The 22465-nt window shown below is 39.5% G+C and overlaps 1 long non-coding RNA gene across 1 annotated transcript; it reads right to left on the bottom strand.

The window, feature by feature from the left end:
- Nucleotides 1–10288: 10288 nt before the first annotated feature.
- Nucleotides 10289–22446, bottom strand: LOC103475449 (uncharacterized). The gene is made up of 3 exons (XR_535332.2): nucleotides 22355–22446; nucleotides 22215–22271; nucleotides 10289–10567 (listed from the first exon to the last, which is right to left on the bottom strand). It is a non-coding gene; the product is annotated as an uncharacterized LOC103475449 (long non-coding RNA).
- Between the last annotated feature and the right edge of the window lie 19 nt (nucleotides 22447–22465).

Raw genomic sequence — 22465 nt, 5'->3', positions numbered from 1 at the left:
CACATGTGCGCCAGTTTTGTCTTGTCCGGTTTTATTGTTGAATAAAAATTTACAATGTGTTTATATTTTTAGATGCTCTGATTACTTCACGATGTCAAACAGGCTCTGTTTAGTAATCATGTCATATATGTGGCATAGGAACAGGGATTAAATAGATTTTCCTTGGTAAATGAAACTATCATTTGGAAATTCACATTTTTTCTGATTAATAAAGAAAAATAGAAAAGGAATATATATATATATTTCTACATTTTTATTAAACTATTAATCCCTTTGAAAATAAGATATTGCCCCCCNGACCAAACAATACGCAACATATATTATTGTAATTCAACTCAGTTGTGTTTACCAATGCATGGACGTATACCTCGGTCTATGCGTAAATGTGAGAGAGCTGTACACACTTTTTGAGCGGCCACACAAACACGCTGAGGCCCACTCAGGCTTTCTTTCTTTCCTTCCTCTCACCTCTCACTCACGCGCTAACAGCTCTCTCGCGCGCCGACACGCTCACGCGGACACGTAGGAACAGATTAAGTCCAAATCAATGGCGGTGGCTGGACTGGGAGGGAGAGGGAGAGAGATTTCACCCAGGGTTCTCGTTAAGGTCTGACACATGCGGCAAAGGCTCGGGGGAGTGTTATTACCAAGGTGATGGTTGATAAGACACTCGTTTCTCCACGCTGCGTCCTGCGGGGAAATGCGTCGTGCAGCCATGGAAACCATAAGGCTAGGTGTTATGCTATAATTGGGACAGCGTCTCTAACGTTGCAGCTGCACTGCCAGGTATGCCACCGTCTCCAAATGAGAAATTACAGTGGAGCCACAGAGGAGAGGATGCGCCCAATTTCCAAGAATCCCCCTTCCCTCCCTCCCTCAATGGTTTCCTTTTGATTTTTTTTTTGGCCAAACTAAAAATAATTTTCTAGGACAAGTTAAGACATACATAAAAAAAAAAACAACTCCACATCATTATCTAAAAGTCTAAGTAATACACAAAGTATCTGAATCAAATCAGTGCAGAACCAGGAAATGCACTGGAAGGAAGATGGAGGAAGAACGAAGAGGAGGAAAGGAGAAAGATGGTTGTCGGCCAATCCCTGCTCACTCTCTGTAACTTGGTTGATTACGATCAATTTCCACGGTATCGATGGCCTCCCTTGCCCTGAGCTACACTCCCTCCTGCACTTTGCATGGTACGTGCTTTGTGTACCGTGACGTGACGCACACTCCAGCACATCTCCAACCAACCCTGCCTCCTCCACCACCTGCAGCCCCCCGATCCCGGCCTTGAGAAATATCAACAGCTGGGTTTACCACATTCTGGTAGGAGGGCTATAAACAAGCATTCAAAAAAGCACAAATGTTTCCACTTCTTGTACTCAGAGTGGGTGAAAATCTGGGTTAGCGCAGTGGTTTCTGTTTTTTTTTTGTTGTTTTTTTTTTTTTTTTCAATCGACTGCCTTGTGAGTCTGATAGGTGTAAAAAAGTTTGGGTGGTGTTACTGCAGCAGAAAAGAAGAAAGGAGATTTTCTTGTCTTCTCTCTCTCACCCCCTCTCTCTCTCTCTCTGTCAGGGCTGCAGAGGGATTGAACACAAGCCAAAAAACTCCAGGAGACAAGGTGGAAACGATGAGATGAGGTCTGGTCACGACGTGCACGGACCAAAAGCCCCCAAATCTGTATTTGTTCTGGGGAATGGGAAACTGTCCTCCCTCCGGCATGTGCGAGGGCGCATCCCGCCCGCTCTATCTCTGCACACTTGGCACGCTCTATGCGAATTAATTGCATCTCTGCGAGGGAGAGAGTGAGATGGATAGAGAGAGACGGAGTGAGGTTTAGTCCTTCTGTTGGGCTAGTCTCGCTACGAGGGGAGTCATTTAAAATTCTGCCTCCCATGTGGCTCCTGGTTTTCACTTTAATGACTGCCCCCCCTCCTTTTTTTTATGTCCACGACTTTCTAGAGTTCTAAGTTTCTTAACTTATAGCTTATATACATCTCACTCAGGCAACTAATACAGCTGAGATGTCTTGCTTGTTGTTATTTAGGATTTCCCCTCCTGCAGTGCCTCGCAAAACATACTTATACGCCTTTAACTTTGCCACTTCTTTGTCATGTTACAGCCACAAACTTCAGTTTATTTTATCTAGGGTTTTTAAAGGCAAACTAATAAGAGGAAAATACATGGTTCTCATTATTATTTACAAAATAAAAGCAGAAAAGCATCCACTTCAAATCAGTCAAATAATATATTTCAGAATCACCGTTTACTGGAATTACGACTGCAGGTCTTTTGGGGGATGTTTCCACCGGTTTTGCAGGTCAGAGTGAAAATGTTGTCCATTCTTTACAAATACCTCCAACTGAGTCAAATTGGATGGAGAGAGTCTGTGAGAAACTCAAGAATTGCCATTGATGCTCGATTGGACTTCTGTCTAGGTGTTGATTAGACTTTAACAGCACGTGAATATGCTCAACCTACATCTACATCTTCCCAGTAGCTGTGTGTTTATAGCCGTTGCTCCACAGGAAAATGGAAGGAGTTTCATATATGAAGGCCTAAAGAGTTCAGTTTTTGCTTCTTTCATGTGTTTGCTTTGTCTCCTTCATGGCTTAACTGCATGATATGGTTTTCTTTAACCAACCTTCCTGCCACTCTTCAATAAAGACTCAGCGCGACGAATAGTTATCTTGTTGACAAATTCTGCAACCGGAGCCATGCATCTCTGCAGCTCCTGTAAAATGTTTACAAACCATGTATGATGTTCCTCTGACAACTATATTGTTAATCTATCTCATTAAATGTCAATAATGTGAAAGCGTTGAAAGTATGTGAATATTATTGCAAAGCACTGCGTACCTTTCAACTTTGCCTACAGACATCAACAAGTTTAGGTCCGTTGCTGATGTTTGCCTTCCAGCCACCGTCTTTTCTCAAACTAAAATTTCTCCCCGTTGTCAAAACAATATTGGATGAATAATGCTTTTTAATGGCAGTAATGATACCAGATAATGCGTTGAATCATGTGGGCCTGTTCTGATCCATGAAGCGTCTTCAGTAGTGTGAAGTCGAGACAGCAGCCAGCCCAGTATTAACTGCTGCAGCGCGCTCCTCTGAGCCTTCATAGACGGCACGATAGGAAATGGCCTCAACAAGATAAAGCTGAGCTCTCTGCATGGCTCTCTGCAGGGGTCCCTGCCTCTCACGCACACTCGCACACATATATCTTCGTGTGCGAGTAGGGGGGGGGTAGAGTGATGTGGGCTGTAGGACAGCAAAGTCCCACAAGGTCAGAGCAGGCAGTGTATATGGTTGTTTTTCTCAGTTTTTTTTTTTTTCTTTCCTCTCAGCGGTGGAGCTGTGTGCAGCCTCCCTGGGTCTCTCCTCTATCTGGTCAATACCAGCACGCAGCTTCTGGCGATCAATGGAGGGTCAATACCTCTCAGACGCCTGCCTCTTTGTGCTCTCACTGATTTAGCTACCACCTACCCAGGCCTTTTTTTTTTTTTTCAACTTTTTCCTTCTCGCTCGCTGTTTTTTTATGACCCAAAGGTCTCAGTTAAACACACCAGCCTTCGGAAACTGGAGAGACACTGCAGTAAATCTGAAGGGCAGAGGGCATGTTTTAGGCAAAATGCTTTAAACCGGAGCCCCATCATTAGCCAGGAACATAACTGCAGTGACCTCCTGTCAGCTGAAGCTACTTTTTAAACATTTTTATGAAGTTTAAGAAATGAAAACGCTCTTCTCTTATCTTAGAAAGAATCTATAATTCACACGCTGTGAGGAAAAGATTAGGTTACGCCAGTTTATTTTTTCATAAGAATAAAGTTCAGCTCACCTGGAGGTATCCATGTGTTGAAGAAACTCTGAATGAAACGAGCAGCAATTCATAAAGACCTGCTCAGTCGTGTATGTTACCACCTGATCCCAGAGCATGCAAGGAATAATCAGACTGACAAAAAAGTCTGTGTGTAGAAGTTAAGGTGGCTCCCACTCAGCATCTCCTCTCTGCTGCTGTTGATGTGAAAGATCAATTTTGGTTCCTATATTATGCAGCACATCCTTCCCTCCTTCTGGACTGAAGCTACTAAAATAATCTGGTGGTGTCTGGGGACTTTTCTCCCCCTCTTTTTTAACTTAAAAGACTACATTAAAATGAAAATAGTAGACGACAAGAACAAGGGTTAATCATAATTTCATTAGAAAGCGAATAGTGAGCTCTTGGGTCCCATTCTCTGCTGAGGTCAGATGTTAACAAGGCCTTTTTGTCCACACAACTGACACCAACATGATATTTTCCCTGTTTTTGTGTGTTAAAATCCCAGTAGATTAGCAGCCTCTCAAATCCAGCCCCTCTTACACCAACAAAGATGGTTGAATCCAAGCAACGTTGGATCCAATTTCTTTCCAGTTCTGATGCTGGATTTGAGCAACAATTTCTCTTCACTGTTTCATTTAAATGTTCTGAGATGTAGAGTTGCTATTTGTGTTATCTGGCAATTAAAAAGCTGTCCCCAATAAAGTGGCTGGGTAGCTCATTTTGAGAGAACAAAGGCAAAGTTTCAAGATCCTCATTCAAGCCGTGCTATTTTGTTATTATTTTCGACAACTAATGTCTAAGCATGACTCCGGGTGTGGCAGCAAAATTAAAATCAAGTCATCACATGCATCTTGGTAAACATCAGTAATTATACAAATATGAAGCTTTCCTGTATTAATGTCTCTAACATTTTTAAGAATTAAATTACAAATACATTAATTCATAGTCAGAATGCAGTTTGTTGACAATGTCCGGTATTCTTCAAGGTAATTTTCTTCTACAATTCACAACTTCATTAATATAAAACTGTCGACAAGATGGATTCCAGAATGCACTCCAATGATTTTGTGACGTGAATATTCTTTATAGTCTACAGAAACTCAGAAAAACACTCACTCACACACCTTCTGATTAATATGACCTGATCAGACGTCTTTCACTGGGTAAAATAACACATGTGAGGATGGTAGATATGATAATGTCAGTAATGACTTTCAAACTAGACAGCAGTTTGCTCCATTAAGATAAGATTACTTTTTTAGCTGCTAAGTAAGTGAAAGCTAGAATCCTAGCTAGCAAATGTTTACTCACATTGTGACCTTTTAAATTTTTTTTGAAGAACTTGTCATTAAGTCAATATAAAGAGGAAATGTATTTTGTATAGTGTCATATGTTGAACATGATTTCTGTCTTCAAATTCAATTGTTTACCAGTAAAAGTCTTGTCAAAATAGCAACTGCTGGGTTATTTGGGCAGGAGATGACTAGTTTTATATAAACGTTGGGTAAAAGAAAAATTATCAGTTGTTAGATTTAAATAAGCACAGTACTTAGCACAGGTTAGTACTATGTATGACAAAAGAACTGCGTACAGGACCATTACAGATAGATTGTATTTTGTGCACAGATATGTAACAAGTAGGAATTTTATTTTCTAAACTTGTAATGAATACAAGTTGGAATACATGAAAAAGTAAGTCAGTGTTTCCTTGTGCTAAGAAGATCCTGGATTTGAAACAGTGAGGCCTTTCTGTGTGATGTTTTTATGTTTTCTCTGTGAATAGGTTTTTGTCTACTCATCATCAAAAACATGCATGACAAGTTCTTTGTCTGCCCTAAAATGCCCCTAGGTGTGCATGAATATGTCAAAGATGCAGGCTTCCTCTTATCTATTGACTGCTGGAGGTGAGCGCTAACCCCTGGTGACCTTACAAAAACAATGAAAGAGCGAGGAAAGAAAGCATTAATTTAAACTATTTGGCTAGTAGTCCAGATTGTGACTTTGGTGGTACTGACATTAGTGATTAATCATTTTCTGAAGTTTAAGTATCTTCATAAATTTGTAAAAGTTAAGTTGAATAAAAATCTAAAGAACAGTTAAACAATTATTGCTTATGATGTTAAGCTCATGCTGTATTACACAAGTTGAACATAAATAAACGTTTTTAATGTTGTTAGTAAAAGCAGCTTTCTGATTACACCACAGGTAGAAGTCATGAAACAAAAAACAAAAAAACAAAAACAACAACAACAAAAAAAGAAAACCTTGATTTTTAAAATAGTTTTTAATTTTTGCAGTAAATAGCAAGCATAAGCCAAACACAGTGGGCTGTTGAGACACCCATGGAGATGTTTGGCTTAGTTTCACAGAAAAATCGATCTGTTTTGTTTTAAAGACGTGCAGGAATAAACAAACACAAAAACTGAATGTGGATCACTTGTTGGTAGTCAAGACTCTGTCAGTCAAAACTGAAACAAAATTGTCTTAATAGTTGAAGGCTGGACAGGTATATACGATACCGCAATGCAGAGTTGAATGTGTTTACCAGTGTAAAACGGACATTTGTAAATTGTAGCTTTTTATCTAGTTTGTTCTTTGTAAAAGTTTCTTCTTTGTTCTCTTTGTAACGTTGCTTCGTTTTTCTTCAGCGGTCGCCACAGCAAATCATCCGTCTCCATTTAGTCCTTATCCTCTACATCTTCTACCCTCACACCAACTAACTTCATGTCCTGCTTCACCACATCCATAAATCTCCCTTTTGGTCTTCCTGGTTTTGATGTCTGTTGGTGTTTCACTGGGGTGTTTTAGCTTGGTTTACACTGTTAAGAGTTATCCAAGAAGAAAGTGGTTTTCCAATTTAAAAAAAAAAATTAAAAAAGTAAATCAGGAAGAAAAACAAACCATCATGCCCTGTTAAACTTTTGCTCATCTTGCCTTCGGTTTAAATGGTATTTAAATGGTATATGAATACACATAGCTTCAAATAATATAGATACATCTGATGGCCGATATGCACCTATATTAGGATGGTACTGAATTTTGGGACATGTTGAAAAACTCTGATTTCATTCTTGCAACTTGTAAACAACACATACAGATCACATGTGCCCATGCTACAGAATTTAATGCTGCTCCATCTGCACCAGTGCGCTGTGGTCCATCAGCGAAAGGTTTTCAGACCTCTACATTAGGGAAGCAAAACAAAATCGACTCAAGAGAAAGAGCAGCAAGAAAGATCAAATTAATCAGATCAACATTTGTGATGCTCAGAGAGGTTTGTATATATTTTATGTACCTTCGTTGACAACAACTCCCTTGGTCTCCCATCACGTCTGGATATTTTCTCGAGAATTAGAGTTTGGGGCGTTCTGGTCACAGGTCAGGTGTTTATTTCCTTTTCATTTTCTCATATGCATGTTAACAACCTAAAGTAATTTGGGAATGGGAACTATCCCCCCCGATAACGGACCTGTTCAAAGAAACAGTAAATTTCACATGTGTTTTGACGTGTTACAATTCGAGTCAGAAAATCATGAACGTCGCATCAACTCTCAGCTTTAATGCCTTACAGTGGTTCCTTTATGAAGGGGGAGTAATTCCTAAACAATTCATGTCATTCCAAAAGCAAGAATGTTGTGGGCACATCTGAGCTTATAGATTTTCCTTCATCCAACCTGACTAATATTTGAATAAATGCCTCTTAGCAAGTTGTTCTTCAAATACACATTTTTTGTTGCCATGAGCAAACCTCTGGCAAAACTCTGGCAAAACTCTGGGTGGATATTTGACCACTCCTTTGGGAAGAAACAGTTAAGTCCAAGGGTTTGGGGTTGGATATTCAAGAAACTTGACTATCCAAAACCAGTTTGATAGTCCTGTTTATGAGCTCTGTTGGAACATCCAACTATGTTCAAGTTTTGTTCATTTTAGCCAAATTCTTACCATCGTATTAAACGAAATCAGTTGGGATGTTTGGAAACAACCTGGGAACCACAAGGTCTACAGGCAATTATTGAGAACAAGTTACTGGAATTTCAGTGTCTTTGTTCACAATGAAGTCAGTCTGACATCAACATGGACTGAGAGGATTCTAAGGAAGGAGGCATTCCTGGAAAAGTAACACCTTTAACTCCAAGTTGAATGTGCGACTGTTGACATGGATGATCCAAAGGCCTTCTGGAGAAAGTTTATGGTCAGAGAGACAAAGATGAAGCTTTATGACAAAAACTACTGTATGTTTGGAGAGGTTAAAGTGATTCTTTTATGCTACTGGCTTGTTTCACTGTCCCATGCAGTGACATTATGCCTAAAATCAAGTCCTCTAGCCAAACAACTTAAATGAACCCCAACATTTATGCCAACAATCTCGAAGTATTCCAGAACATTGCTGATGGCATGTATGTTTTTCTTTTTTTGCTAAATGTTAGGAAACACTTAACTAAACATTAGCAAGTAAGAGGATATGTATAATTCAAACTGTACAGTGTTAGACCTGTGTGTGTGTGTGTGTTTCCTCTACTTATTATGACATTAACAACTATAATTAATGTATTTGTTACTTATATGTTCTCACAAGTAGTCTTCAATCAAAGTAAAGGAAGTAAGTTAAATAAAAGAGAACTGTGTCATTTGTATGTTTACAGAATATCTCATAAAAACTGATTTTAGAGCTGAATTCAAAAGATAAAACTATATGAACAAATTCAAACCTTGACTTCGTATTCTCTTCAAAATATTTAACAGTTATAAATACATTTTTGATTAAGTCCTTGAGTAAGCGAAGCGTACAGACATCGCTCTGAGTGTGTGTGTGTGTGTAATCTTCCCGTTTCTGACTGTTGAAGCACGATGATTAAGAACCAGCTTTCAGTGCGAGAAGGTATCATAATCAAACATGGTGTTGCAACCTTTTAATCTCCAGCAGCAGTTGACTAACATCCCATCTCCCAAAATGACAGATGATTGGTCGGCCCCTGTGGAGCCCGGTGACATTATGGTAATTGTCATTACCGGGGCTGGGGTGCTTGCGTGACCGACGCCATTAGAGAAAGTGCAATTACAGTGGGCTTTTGGTGACCTTGCTGACGAGTGGAGGTCAGGGCTTCTCATTAGAGTGTGGTGGAAGGCAGCCCAGTGTCTCCTCTGTGCCAATCAATAAGAGCGTAGCTTGGTCGCTGCTAATCATAGCTTTGACGCAGCCTCACGCCCTGGCCACCGCCACCCGCCCCCAACTCCATACCCAACCTTTCTGTGTCCCACCATTTATCAGATTTTCCACCAAAGCTAAGATGGGATAAAGCAGTTAAAACGAATACAATGTACTTTTATCATTTTAGATATATACATGCTGTAGAAATAATAAGGTTAACAGGAGCAGATTCTACTTCTAATAAACGTATGGGTGGGACGGAAAGCGCTCGCTCCAGGAAGCACATGAATGATGGCGAAAGGTGTATAAAGTTATTGACACAGCTTTACAATGCAGGAGAATAATAAAAGAGGGCTTTTCCAGGTGTGAATAAACAGAGGCAATGAATACATGTAGAGGCTTAACACACCAAAGCTCAGGTTTTGTGACCTTGCAGGGTCAGTTTAGGGACAGACCATCATTTTCTCAGACTTCTTTCCTTTAACCAGCACTTGCTTTTAAAACTTTCCCTCATCTATGCCTCAGTATCTTTTCTGACTTCTGCTAAACTATCTGTTTAGCTGTTTCAATGCAGATTTTGGTTATAGCAATTAGTAACAGTGAAGCATCAATTTCTGTCTTCCAAAAACATAGTTATGGATTCAGTTTTTTTAGTTTCTTGTTTTGGCAGGAACTGATCACACACAAAATATGATGCCTCGTGGCTAAGAAAATGATTCAGCTGCCCAAGAAGTAATAAACATCATAACAGAGCAAACACAATGTCAGTTTTACCCTTGTTAAATCACTTCTTAAGAACTTTTATTATTCTTTGTTTCAAATCAAAATGCGTTCACGTTTTGCTTTTTTCCCCTGCTTAAATTTAACACTAAAGAATAAAGTTGTAAATATTGCATTATTTACGACTATTTCTTTTTAAATGCCAGGCCTGTGGCTCACAATAGTCACATTTATTTTCTTCTTCTGGACTAAAATTTGCAGTCGAATGGTGACTTTGGAAGTTTGGGTATGACTGAATGATACAATGGCCACCAAAGACATCAGCACCAAAGTCTTTTTAGCAAGAAAACAAACCGTTTTGTGTTTACAGCAGCAGTTAGCAGCACTCTGGATTTCCAGACAACACATCATTTTCAATAGTGAAGGTTATGTTTAAAATCACCTTAATGCTTTGAAAAACAAGATTGATGTTTTCTCATTCCAAAGATGGTCGAAGTTTGTTCTTCAGTATCAGACCGGAAGATGCTTGTAGTTGCAGTTTTCATTGAAAAGCGAAAATTCTTCACAGTGACCTCTAATAAAAACCCTAAGAAAACTTAGAACAATACAACAGATTTTATCCAGGGCCTATGTTTGAACTTTTGCAGGGCAAATTAAGATCCCACAACGAACTGATGACACACAACTTCATCAGTTTTCCGTCTTGTTGTTGAAGACGCTGCATTATTAATATGCTGAGCCGAGGAACCGTTAGCGCTGCGGTGTGATGGAGGTGTGCTGCGCCATGAGCTCTGTCCACGGCGGTGTGAGGTATGCGGTATGGCTTGGGGGCAAGTAGTCAGGCAAACAGGCTGCGAGCCAGTTGTTGAGTTGTCTGCAGAGAAAGAGAGAGAGAGGGGAGGAGGGGTGGCTTGGCTGGAAAACTCTAGATCTGCCACAGCTCTTTTTCACCGTTTGCACTCCAGTGGTTTAGTCACCAGACCTGCCTATTAAATCAAGGACCTCCTTTGAATGAGAGTGACAATTATGCCCCGATGAGTTGCAACCCCCCCCCCCAACCCCTTTACCCATTCTGCTCCACATCCTGTCCCTTTGCTTTTTTTTTTTTATAACATTCCCTACCTACTCCGTTTCATCCTGCTTCCACCAGTTTCTTCCTTTGCTCTGTGTGACTTGTTTTTTCAGGTCTCGGTCAAATGGGAAAACACCGTGTTGCATCTCTGGCCTTCTCTCAGTGTCTGTGCAGCTTCTCAGAAGAATAAAGAGACGAAGGTTTTCATTTGGCAGTGGCAACACTAATTGTGGCAGAGGTGTAAAACACGTATCCCATGACTATTATGACTTCATATGTCTTGTTTGCTGAGGTTCTGTCATTTGGATCAGGAGGGACAGGAGGAGCAGAGCTTTTAACTATGCTTGTGATGTGGCATGAGGGACAGAAGTGCCCTCCTGTCTGTCTGGCATATTAGAGCCGAATGAAATCTGTCAACAACTTCTGAATGGATCGTTTTTAGCACAGGTGTACATGAAATATTTGATTTGAAGTCTCATGATCGCTAGAGTTTAGCTAAAGGAAGGAATAATCTTTGAAGAGGTTGATAAGTCAAGTCAGTTTTGTTTGTATAAGAAATTTCAGCAAAACGGCAGCTTTACATGTTAAACACGTAAAACAATACCCAATTATGAAAAAAGCAACAAGCAACATTTGGCTGTCATCAAGAATTATCATCAAATTTAACAGGAACAATCAATGTTCCTGTTATTATTAATCAAAGGCAACTTTAAATAGGTGGGTTTTTGGCTTTATTTAACCGTTTCAGCAGTTTTGCAGTTTTCTGGAAGTTTGTTCCAGATTTAAGAACTGAATGCTGCTTCTCCATGTTTGGTTCTGACCCTGTGGTCGCAGAGAAAACTTGGACCAGAAGACCTGAGTGGTCTGGAAGGCTGATGTGACAACAAATCTTTGATGTTCACCGCCTGGCCAAAAGAAAAACTGCCACCTGAATTTAACTGCGCAAATAGGTCCAAACTTCTTATTGGATAGTTACTGCATGGAAAACTGTCTTTTTACAAGAACAAAAATCTAAAAAAAAAAAATCTAGGGAGATTGGAGAAACTGCAAAAGTTTGGTTTAAATCTAGGCGCTGTTGCTTTTTATTTTAGATCTTTTAGTTGACTTCATGTTGTCATCTTTTCAGGTTGTCAAAAATCTTGGGTTTAACTTGTGAAAATGAACTACAAATTATGATATGACAAGGGGGCAAAGACAAGTCTCCAAAGGTTTGTTTCATGTCAACTTGCTTGCTTTGAAAAGAGTGAAAATATTAACGATGATTTATTTAAGTGTCACGCTTTGAAATGTGTATGTTTTCTGGCTCCACAATATCAACCCAGTTCAAATGTTTAGTCACCAAGAAGAGCCACAAAAGTGAACAATGTGAGCAAGTAACATTCAAACTCTGTTCAGAAAAGATTAGACATTAGAACCCTCAGAATAATCCTTATGGATATGAAACACTGTCATGAACGTTTGGCTATATGGAGCTTAGTTTCACAGAGTAGAGTTTACCTGCGTAGGATGGGAGTGGTTTCAAATATCATCTTACTGCATATTTCAGTTGCAGGGAGTCTGACAGGCTCCACACTTGCAAGTGTAACCGTCGACTCTGGAAAATGTTGTTCACTTCAACTGGGTCTTTCTTGACCAGTATCAATATGTGAGCAACTTCAGTTTTTGAATATTCAACTCTTGAACCCCAAACACACAGAATTACTGTATGTGCTTCTTTCTCCAACCAAATGGCACTTTTAAACAGTAAAAAAAAAAAAAAGAAAAGTTAATTGAAAGAAAGCAATAAAAAGTCTCACCATAAGCCTCGAAGGAAGCATAGCAAATATGTGGAAGAAAGTGCTCAAGTCAGAAGAGACAAAATCTATTTTTCATCTTGCAAAAAATTCCTACTAACATCTTTCATCTCTCCCAAAAGGACTAATAGTTGTAATTGCATCAGTGGATCTGTAAGGTATTGACTCTGGGGACTGAATACAGATACACGACACTCATACGCACGAATTGTAATTATTTTTTTTAAATGTGTGAAAACCCTGCAACATTTTTAAGATAATTATTTCAAAACATGAAATTTGAAAAAAAAATCTAAATGACCTCTATATGACTAAGTCAACAAGTTTGTAAAGCTCAATTAATAATTAAATAATTGTGAGCACATCAAAGTAGCTGAATTTAGCAAATTTATACCCCTTAAATCAGCAAAAAAAAAAAGTCAGTAAAAATGTGTGTTTCAACTGAAATATGCAAGATTAATTTACTGTTTCGCCTTTCTGTTGTACTCAAGACAGGATCTAATAAGACAACTACTCGTCCCACTGAACGGTCGAACCACTTGGGCGACAACGGATGGATGAAGAAACTGAGGGTTCAATGGCTGGACTAAGGCTGGATGGACTGAGGGATTGATGAATAAACGAACCAAGGGGTCAGTGGATAAATGGACTAATAGACAGACTGAGGGTCACTAGATGGACAGACAGAGATGACCACACTGAGGAATCGATAGGATAGGCAGATTGACTATGAGGGGTCATTGGATAGATGGACAGACAGGCAGATGGACTGAGGGGTCAGGACATGGACAGTTGGACAGATGGATGAACTTAGGGGTCAGTGGATGGACAGATGGATGGATGCTAATATTTATCTTAGAAGCACTGCGAAAGGAAAAAGGTATTAAAATACAACAGAGTTTTTCTTTTCTTTTACTTTGCACCTATCCAGACCTAAAAACAAATACTAGAATCAAATTCTACACCTCTTAAGACTTTCCAAGACTGCAACTATACGTGTCATGGCAGCATTGTTCCCCCACGTTTCAGGTGAAACAGTCCATAAGATTTTAAGGAGTACAGTGGACGAAGCCTTTCCATTTCATTTCATGTCAATGCCAAGCAGTGACAAGCAACAGATTTATTTAAAACACAGACGTTTCTTCTTACTGTTTTGCCCGTGTCTGCGTTGGGAATGAACTGAAGACTCTGGTGCAGGCACACAGCATTACAGAGCGAGCCGCACCCCTATACCTCCAGGCAATGCTCCAGCTCTGCACGCTGCTCATACGCCACGCTCTGCTTCCCTCTCTTGCTTGGCCCTTAACTCTCTGGTCAGCACTCCACCTAGCTCCAGTTCTTCTACTCTGCTTCCCAAATGCTTAATGACCTTCCCTCTACAGCATGAACAGCAGCTGCTACCTGTCTTTGGATTTTGGCACAAACAGTGTTGCAGAACCCAAATATACTTTTACGAAGGCTTTATTTCGTCTTCCTCCGATTAAAACTTGAACAAAGCTTTTTTTTTTTTTCCAGGGGTCCCAATAACTATAACGCAGTGTCTCTTTTTCCCCCAATCACAAAGGTTCATGAAATTTTCTCATGAATATCATGAAGCAGGCACTCAAGAGGGGATACAGGGAGTACGTCACCAAGCCAAAAACAAATTCAACAAGGCAATCAGGCTTGAGAGTAAGGTTGCCAACAGTGACTCATTCTGCAGAAAAAGAGTGAAAAAGACTCCTTATTATTTCTCTTCAACAGCCTTAGCCCCACTTATTGTCTCATGAAGCAGTAAATCCTATTTATTCAGCCTTTCTATGTTTGTAGGTCATAGGTTATTGTACAGTACATATGCACATGATGAAATGTTGTCTCATTTAATTGTAAGAATACTTTAAAGTATGTGCTAAAAGTAAAAAAATAATAATAATTTTAAAAAAAATTTAAGCCATGACGTATCATCCTACTAGAAGTGGAAATCCGCACACTGAGACAGAAATGGTTAACAACAATACTCAGGTTGGCTGTGGCATTTAAATAACACACAGTTGCTAATAAGGGGCCCAAAGTGTGATGGAAAAAATAACTCCACACCAACATACCAACACCAGCAGTCTAAACTATTGATTTAGTTGTTTTTTTACACTAAATTCTACATACTGTAGTTGTAACAAGTGGTTATATGAGCTGCTGCTGCTTTTTTCTATCATTTGAACCAGTCTGACCATTCTTATCTGACCTCTGACATAAACAAAGCATTTTCCTCCACACAGCAACTGCATGTTGGCATTCCCTGTAAAGAGAAAATCCCAGTAGATCAGCAGTTTCTGAAATACTCAGACCGGCTCTTCTAGCACCAACCACTATGCCAGATTCAAAAGTCACTGAAATCCCTTTTCTTCTCCATTCTGATGCTCAGTTTGAACTTTAGCAAATTATCTTCATGTCTAGATGCCTGCAAGTAAACATATACCCAACTGATGCTGCTTGTGAGTTTGTTAGTCAGTATTGATATATGTAAACTTAAGATTGATTTTTAAAAGATTATAGTACTTAGAATAAGTTAACTACTCATGTATGACCTCAGTAATAGCCCTAAAAAAATCCACGTCTTAAGAAAGTATACCATTTGAGTCTTAAAAGAGTCAAACTCCCGCATTAGCTGGCTAGCTGTCATATCTAGGCTCTAATTCAATTTTGCAGGAGTTGTTTTTATTTTCACCCTCTCTAGTTTTGCCATCTATAGCCATACGGGGACAGTGGAGAAGAAGGGAAAGGAAATGGCCTGGTCTGAGTGGGTTCACCTTTCAGTGGGTGAGACAGATGCTTGTTTACTGGCCTCATTATGTCAGCAGCTGTCCTGAGCAGGTCACTCGGCGGTCCTCTGTCCACCTACTGAGACACATAAGTCCAGCACCTGCCAGGGGACACACTGTAAAGCCTTCCAGACATGAGAAGAGCTTGACAAGCTCTTATTTAAATTGCTGTCACTTGGCCTCTGTCCGCACAAGCATAATAGCAGCTTGAAACTAAATATACCCTGGAGTAATGGCCTCATGAAGTCATGTAAACGTGCAGAGAAATTAGTGTGTTAGACAATGCACACTAGAAGGATATTCACTTAAATAATAAAATAAAGAGCAGCTTGAACTACTGCTATGCTTAAAAGGCACATTCAGGTACGTCTGTTTGAAATCATGCAGTAAGGCTAGAGAGCAAATACTTTGAGTCCTGTTAGTTACAGGTTTTGAAGATAAACTGGAATTGACTCCAATCTGTATCAGTAAACCAAAGCAGGAAAGAGTTTGGATATTGGACACAAAACTCTGGTTGGTACATCTCCGGTCTTAATTGACATTTGAAACTCATCGGTGCAAAAAATATAGCATTAAGATACCCCCAGCAATTAGAGCTACACATGCAAGACCTGGCGTAGTACTTTAGAAAAAGTTCAAGTGTCACAATAACACTTCAGAACATTGAAGTACCCACTTGAGCACGCTAAGTGGCTTGTGATGGAGATAAGACAGGGATTATTTTCTCAAATTCACACTAACTTGACAGAATAAATGACGGTTTTACGTGATAAAAACTGACCTGGTTTTCTCAAAATTGAGAGCTTTCAATTGATACTCTAGAGAAAATCCACTTTCAATTGAAAGAATTTAGTTCCTCTCATCATGCAACTAGATACTTTAGATCTCTAAAAAAAAATCTGACAAAGATAACCTGAGTGATTGCAAACCACATTGTTATATATTCAACCTAACCCTATGTGAAAACATAATTACCCCCTTGTTTAATCAGGAAATAACTATGATTACCTGCATTATTTGGTTCAGTTTCCATAGCCTGATTACTGCCTGACTCAAAAAAAAAAAAAAAAATCAAGAAATCACTTAAACAGAATCTGTTAACATGTAGTAGGCTTAAAAATCTCTAAAAGCATCAGATCATTTCCTGATCTAAAAAAAATCTAAAAGAGACGAGCAGCAAAGTGTATCTCATCATTTAATGTACATTAAATTATGTCTTTAACAGACACTTAATGCTTTGTGCATTAGTGTTTCTCAGAAGTATTGATGCTTCTGGACAGAAGAGGTCAAAAAGGGATGGATGCTCAGCCCACAGGAATTATCCTGAGTGGATCAAAAACCTCATCCAGGAGTTCAAAACAGAACCCGGAGCTTAATTTTAAAAAGACTGCATGCCTCACTTGCCTCAGTTAAAATCAATTAAAATTTTTCAACCAACCAGAAGAAAGAGACGGGAAAATGAGAAACTTTCCGGGAGAACAGGGAGAACTTTCTGTGAGAACGCCATGGCTAAACCAAATGAACAGAAAGGCCCATTACACATTTCCCCCAATGATGAAAGATTTGCATTCAGTTCCATCTGGTATACGACTAACAGCATTTCACAAAGAGAACATCACTTGGATGTTCTTGGGTGGCTTTGCTTGTTCAGGATCTGGACGACTTGCCTAACTGAAGGAACGATGAATTCTCCTTACCAAAAAAGAATCCAGCCAAAAGTTTATGATCTTAAGCATAAACACTCTTTGGTCATGCAGTAGGGCCATCTGGACGTGAATCCAGCACGGATGCTGTAGAATGACCTTAAAAAATAGGCAAAAAAGAGTGGGCCAAAGACTTATTATTGGTAGCCATAACAACCGCATGATGGCTGTTGTTGCCGTTAACGGTGAAACAACCAGGTGATAGTTTTGGCAGGAGCCATGTTGGCTTGGATTGACTTTAATAAATTAATTCATCATTTGATTTTTTTTTTCCTGATAACCAGATTGTAAAATTTGACAATTTTAACATTTAAGTGTGACAAAGAAGCAGGAGCTTGGGACAAATGCATTTTCACAGCAGTGTTCATACATGCCTGTGCAGTTTAGAAAATGAGTAGTTTCTATTAAAACACAAGTTAGATGGTAAAACTTGTTTTGCTTATGTGTTGAAATAATATCTCACACTGCATCAATACATACTGAATCAATGTAACGTCACAAAAAAAAAAGTCTTGTTCTTGTCCACAAGACATTTTAAAGTCACGTCTTTGACCGTCCTGGCATCCATTAGCGTGTTGTTTTTCCTCTCTGCAGTCCCCACAGCTATAATCCCTTTTATTGAAATCCGTGTCACCTGCCACCTGCGCAGTCCAACACCCTAAAGCATTAGACGGCTGGCATAGTGATGGCCACTGCAGTAAGAGGAGACCGCGGAGACCTTCTTCTGCGTTTATTGACGGCCTTTTTTTAATCGATTCATATAAATGTTCTTTACGATGAAACTCTACCAGAAGGCCATAACATACACATGAAAGAGAAAGTAAGAAAATGTGAGATTTTTCTTTATATACTGCCCAGCTCAAGCGAATCGGGAAATCTCCCCACGTGTGTATTAGCATTTCATCCTCCAGCAACACCAGAGAGAGCCGTGTGTTTTAGGGAAACATGGAGACAGAGAGGGGACTCAAACCACGAGGGAAGAGGAAAAAGAAGACAGAGTGAACAAGAGAAAGGAAAGCCAGAGGGAGCAAGGAAGAAGGGAAGATGGAGCGAGAAGAACGTGAGGCAATTTTGCAAACCTGTGACACATTAATTATTAACAAACTCAGGGCTACATGCGTAAACTCTCCCCTCCTTGTTCATTCCCTCTCATCCTTCCTTCACGCTTGCCTCCTGCGGAAAATGGTCGCACTCGAGATGCGTACGGATACATGTCCGCACAGCGTTCGTGGAGGCAGCGTGTGACGCCCATAACATGAAGTGAAGCATGTCAAAGGGTTGGAGGAAGGTGTGAGGCAAGAGAGTCCACAAAGAGTGGGAGGACAGGAGGGGGGAAAAGAGGCAGTGAGGATTACAGGAAGCGGAGAAAGGTCTGGACCGGGCATGCAGCTGCAATATAAAGTAGAGGTAAAAGACGAAGAAAAGCTCCAAAGAAAGGGAAGGACATAAAATAAGAGATGAGGTCAGTGGGAGAGAGTCCGGTAGACGGCGAAATTTAAACAAAAGTGAAACAACCAAGAGTTTAGTTGCATTCTCGGAGAAAACAAGCAGGAAGCAGAATTCAACCAAACGCCTGCGAAAACTTACTGAACTCAATCCTGCAAGGAAAATCTCACTTGCATATCTTTGTTTGCTGCTAATCATTAATTTGTGGTCGGCCCGTTTGACTTTCAGCGTTGTCTAATCAATGGTCTGGGGTGTTGCAGTAGGACAGCACAAACACACCTCTGTGTGTGCACACCCGTTCTTGTCTGCATGCGAGTGTGTTGAAATGGTGCTGCTTGAACGGTCACTCTGCCCCTCAGGCAGTGATGTGTGTTTGGAAAGCAATGGATCCTCCCCCAGGAACGGAGGGAGGAGATGCGTGTGAATGTCGCTACACTACTTTGGCAGCTTTTTTTTTTTTTTTTTTTTTTGCTTCTCTTTCTCGTGGCTTTTGGGCGTCCGTGAGGGAACCAAAGCAGATACAGAATTTACAAAAACAAACGCCAGGCAGACAACTGAAATGATCCCAGACACCCAGCCAAAGAAGGACTCAAAAAGTTATAATTATTAATAATAATTCAACAGTTCTGAACTATTTTTTTATATCAAGTACAAGCTCAAAAAATATATATTTATCATTCTTTTGACATATGTAAAACAACAGGATGTGGATTTTCTATTTTTGTGTATACATACATGTATAAAAAGAAAAACCACATTCTTATCCGTTTTTGGCATGCCTATCCTCAAAATTTCCAAGCTTGAAGTTGGAAAAATAAACAAACAGATACCTACAAGTCAGCTTTTTAAGGGTAAGAATCGCAGGTTTCTAACCAACCTTAACCTGAGAATCCAACATGGCTGCCTTTCATATAAAACTGTCAAAGAGTTCGAAAAGGATAACGTGACGTTCTGTGAAGTTATTATTGAGTAAACAAATCTTACAGAGTTTAGAAAGTAAAATGATCTATGAGCCTTTTATATATCAATTGGTCACGAATACGCCAGTATTATTTTCTAAACTATGAGAATTATAAACACAGGAACATATCTTCTTTGATGCTGCTGCATGACGCATGATTTCCACGCATGGAAATATCCGCAACTTAAGTAATTACCGCAATAAAAACAAAAGTTTGTTTGCGCTCATTATTTGTATTTGTTCAAATTTCCAAAGTACAGTAACAACCTCCTCTGACAAATATTCTGCTGCAGTGTTTGAAGTGCAGCATGCTGATAAACACAGATAAATATTAGCTTGTAGCGCTGATGGCATGTAGTCTGATTATTGAACATATTAGTTAGTAAAGGTCATTGGTTTTCAAGGAGAGAGTCAGATTTGAAATCATTCCCAGCTACAGTCTCTAGCTTCAGGGGTTTTGGACAAGCCAGTATTCGTCCATGACTCTCCGTTTTCCACTTCATCTCGGCTAATTTGTTTGCATTTATCTTGCGAATAACTCCAACTCCAAAGTTTCTTTTGTGTTCCGCTAATGGCAGCCCAAGAACCACCTGTGGTATTTGTACCACAGTTTGACAACCATGGTTAGAGTGTATTTATGAGCCAGTGGGGAGGCAACTTTGTGATGACAGTTAAGCCCATAAACGTGTTTTTGAAAGTCATTTTTTTTGCAATTTCACCGAACAAATTTTTTTTAAATATATATATATATATAAAACGAGCCAAATCCGTGCTGTTGAACCAGCAATATCATAGTTTTATTCCATGTGATCTTCTGCCTTATCAGACTGGAGGCTTACATTTCCCACAACATCAACATGAACATGAGGGGCTCAGTTCTAATACTGTAGGTTTAGGTGAGCCGCCTCGAGCCTTAAGCCTCAAGCAGAGAAGAGCAAGCCGAGAGTCCGGGTAAGCTCGAGTCTTTCCAACGCCTCTCCACAGGATTTTTTTTCCAACATTACTTTTATCCAAATTGTAATAACTCAACTGAATCAGGTTATAATAATTTTTATTGCAACTTCTGAAGCAGTAAAAACTTTTTTAAGGTGTGCAGTATCTCCCCTTAGGCCTGTCAATATACTTTGATGTACTGCTATTAGCACTACTAGCTAATATTTATGTGCGATGGAGCACTAACATTTTGCGTCATCCTGAACTATTTCCACACTGCTGTAAGGATGCTTTCTTCAGACTGAACAGAGAAGCAGATAGGAAGATGGACACAACAAAATAAAGGTACACCTGCATTTGAGGCATACAACTAGTGCCAAGATAGCTTAGATCCATTTAGTTCAAATCAGTTAATTTACTTTAACAAGTGTCATTTCAACACACTTTAGGAGATACATGCATAAGCAGAGCTACACTGTTCAACTCAATCATTTAAAAAGATTCAATTACTTTAATTTCAGCTCAACCCCCATCATAACAGAAAGTAATTAATGCCATCTTATTATGCAATTCAATCTATTTTAGGAAACTCAGCCCACTGCATTGAGTCACTTGTATCTCCTGAACGAACATCTGGCACCATTGAACAGTTCTCTGCAAGAATCCATGCGGCGACAGTGGAGAGGAAACTCTTTTTCAAATGGAAAAAACTCCAACAGAACCCAGTGCAGCAGTCATCTGCTGCTGAGTCTGTTTGAGAAGACAAAGACAACTCATGAAAGACACATTAGCACTGGTTAAGGAACGTCTTTCTGTGTTTAAGACAAAATTAGGAGTGAATTGTAGCATCAGATTTTTTTTTACTGGTTTGAACCAGGACAAACTCTGAGAACTGAAGTAAAATCCTTGGAAAGAAAAACAACATGTATATGGAGTCAGTGGCAGCAACAGTTTTGTCAGTGGCTTTTTTCAAATGAGAAAAAGGATTAATCACATGAAAATTTCAAATTAAAATGTAAGTTCTTTCCCCAGACAGCAAGTGGTGTACATTTCTTCCAGAGTACGAAGATCTATGTTTGTGGTCTTCTGCACGGATTTTATGACCATATGCAGAGCTGTTGCCATAACAAACCAGTATCCTATGAATGCGTCCAAAGAGGATCAGTGAACAGACACCAGCAGCTGTTGGGAATGTTTCAGTTTATGAGGCAATCTCAGTTGATATGTAATCTTCGTTGGGCCTTCTTGACCAGAGATTTGAGATGTTTGTGTGAATTTGGTGGGAGTTCCAAAGTGGATGGACAAAGCTACCATGAAGTATTCCAGTACATATCCTACCAGGTAGATAATGAGTACTGGTCCTAATGCAACTAATCCATGGCCCTACATATTGAGACTGTTAGTTTCAGACTGATTTGTGGCTTGATTTAGGTTGCAATAGCGTGTGACTGTTTACAAGTTGTTGTTTTTTTTCTTTTTTAAATGGGATGCCAGCCATGTATCCCTCCTGACAACTAGCATTTGCAAAGTTATTTTACTTTTGTATTTATTTTATAACCAGTCACACAAGGACCATGCACTTCAATGCTGTTGACCATTTAGTACAATTAAAGACAAAAAGTATTTGTTTAAAAAAAAGGTCTTTTCAGGGCAGTCATAGGTTCCTATACAAAATAAAAAATTGTATTTTCAATTATGAATATCACACACACACACACACACACACACACACGCACGCGCACGCACGCGCACGCACACACACACACACACACACACACACACACACACACACACACAAAGAATAAATAGACTTACTGGTCACGTGACACTCTCACAAGAAGCAGAACCAGGAATCCTTTCTTTTTATCTGCACTGGACAAATGTGATAATTTAATATAATTATTGAGCATAAATGATTAGTTTTTAGTCATTTAATTTTTAATTCTAGGACTTACGAGTAATTTTTAAATCTTTGACGTCACAAACGTCCCATGACTTCCGGCTTCCCTCGTCGGAGAGGCTGGCTCACAACAGTCGGCGTATTTTTTACTTCTTTTCTTTCTTTT

The sequence above is a fragment of the Poecilia reticulata genome, linkage group LG14 (assembly GCF_000633615.1).
Source record: "Poecilia reticulata strain Guanapo linkage group LG14, Guppy_female_1.0+MT, whole genome shotgun sequence".
Taxonomy (NCBI): domain Eukaryota; kingdom Metazoa; phylum Chordata; class Actinopteri; order Cyprinodontiformes; family Poeciliidae; genus Poecilia; species Poecilia reticulata.
This window is presented reverse-complemented; position numbering and strand designations above follow the sequence as displayed.